The following is a 2,500-nucleotide window of genomic DNA, read 5'->3' as shown; positions in this document are numbered from 1 at the left end:
GATGGGGATGATGATGATGGCGATGATGATGATGGTGGTGGTGGGGATGAAGTTGACGGTGATGATGGTCATGATGATGATGGTGATGATGATGATGATGATGATGATGATGATGATGATGATGATGATGATGGTGGTGGTGGTGTGGTTGAAGTTGACGGTGATGATGGTCATGATGATGATGGTGATGATGATGATGATGATGATGATGATGATGATGATGGTGGTGGTGGTGTGGTTGAAGTTGACGGTGATGATGGTCATGATGATGATGGTGATGGTGATGATTATGATGATGATGATGATGATGGTCATGATGATGATGATGATGGGGATGATGATGATGGCGATGATGATGATGGTGGTGGTGGGGATGAAGTTGACGTTGATGATGGTCATGATGATGACGGTGATGATGGTCATGATGATGATGGTGATGATGTTGATGATGATGATGGTCAGGACCAGATTATGAGTTCTGAGGTCCCTGGTCACAAAGTATTTAAAGCCCCCCCTGGCCCCCCAGCTCTGGAGCCAACCTTCTTCTGCTCTGGAGTCTTCTGAATGTGATGACATCATGTTCTGGAACAGCAAGGCTTGTAGGAACTTCATGCCAGGTCAGAACTCAGGTGCGTTGTTGTTCCATAATAATCACCATGTTTGCGCACAGGAGTGTCCCCAAGTGGATGTGTCATCATGAAACCCCGAGTCACAGGTCAAAGGTCACTTGATCAGATCTAGTCTGCAAGTCCTGGATGCTAGAGAAGAGATGATTGGCCTCCACCAGCTGGCTGAGTTGCACCACAGATTGGAGGTGGGAGGAGTTTGGTAAAGCTCTGAATCAAGACTTTTGGTCACCGATTCAGGTCTAGTCCACACGTAGCCGGGTTTTTTAAAAACGAATATCCGCCCCTCCAAAAACTTGCATCCACACCACCGCGTTTTAAAAACAAACTCTGTCCACACGTACCCGGATAAATACGTTATTAAGGACATTCCAGACCTGTAGGTGGCAGTACTTCCCCCGTTCTTAACCTCGTCCTTCGTCTGTGGTCTTCCGCAAGGAGCAGTAATTCCGCTTGCAAAAACAAACAAGCAGAAAGCGCTTGGACGATTGATGGATCGGGTAGTGACAGAGCGCAGCTCCGAAGGCTTCCATGATGCCGGCTAGTGTAAACACAGGTCGCACACGTGATGTCATCATTTTTTGTCGCGGAAAGTGACGTTGCGGACCTTAAAACTCCGGTTTTGTCTGTCCACACGCAGACACCCAAAACGGAGAAAACACAGATCTTCACTTTGGCCGGAGTTTTTAAAAAGATCCGTTTTCGTGTGAAAAAACTCCGTTTTCGTGTGGATGACAGGCCAAAACGTAGAGAAATATCTACGTTTTGGCAGATCCCCGGCTACGTGTGGACAGGGCCTCAGAAGACTCAGGTGATGGAAGCTGTCTTCCAGAACTGATTTGAGGTCAAACTACTCCATGAGTTACTGGATGAAGTTCACTCCCAGTTTTTGAAGGTCCTGGTTCTTTTGGATTGACTTAAATGAGACATCTGAGCAGGAGTTCAGAGTCAGAACGTGTGGACTGGCAGACCAGGTGGTGGGCTTGTTTTGGATGTTGTGTTCATACTACCAGTGGATCAACCCCCCCCCCCCCCCCCCACCCACCACCACCACCCCCCCACCCCCCACCGCCACTATCTCCACCACCTCTCAAATGGCGGATAGTAGAACCTCACTGAAGAGAAACAGTGTGAGACATCTTAGTCCTCTGATAGTGGAAGAGTGGACTCAAACACATGATGGTGTCGAACCAGGACCATCCAGGAACCAGCACTGGGATCTAGGACAGAACCAGCTGAAACCTGGACCAAGGCGGGCTGATTAGATGGATGAGTCTGGATCTGAAGATCCTGGTTGTGTAGAAGCCGACCTGAAATCATCTTTAGGCTCAAAAACTAAAACTATGAATAAAAGTTTTGTGTGGACATTCAGAGACGAGAGAAAAATAAAACATGTAATGGCTCTACTGGGACGTCATTAGTGTTCTCAGGACAGGTGGACATGAGCTCTTTGCTCCTGAGGTCCTTAGGAAGACTCCTTAGGGGACACTTTGTTGACAAGAAGAGGTGACCTTTGACCTCAAGGGATTTAGTAATAAGCTGCAGTGATGCAAGCAGCAGACCGGAGAAGTTTCATCAGAAACACACAAAGTTCAGGTGAGAAAACCATGATGTGTGTGCGTGTGTGTGTGTGTGTGTGTGTGTGTGTGTGTGTGTGTGTGTGTGTGTGTGTGTGTGTGTGTGTGTGTGTGTGTGTGTGTGTGCGTGTGTGTGTGTGTGCGTGCGTGCGTGCGTGCGTGCGTGCGTGTGTGTGTGTGTGTGTGCGTGCGTGTGTGTGTGTTGTCTTTCTCCTTTCGTCTCGGTCTCTGTCTGCTGGGATTAAAACAACCAGAAATTGTTTGTAATAAACTTTTTTCTAACAGCCGTCGTTTTCC

This window comes from Nothobranchius furzeri, chromosome 13 (assembly GCF_043380555.1).
Source record: "Nothobranchius furzeri strain GRZ-AD chromosome 13, NfurGRZ-RIMD1, whole genome shotgun sequence".
In the NCBI taxonomy this organism is placed as follows: Eukaryota; Metazoa; Chordata; class Actinopteri; order Cyprinodontiformes; family Nothobranchiidae; genus Nothobranchius; species Nothobranchius furzeri.
This window is presented reverse-complemented; position numbering follows the sequence as displayed.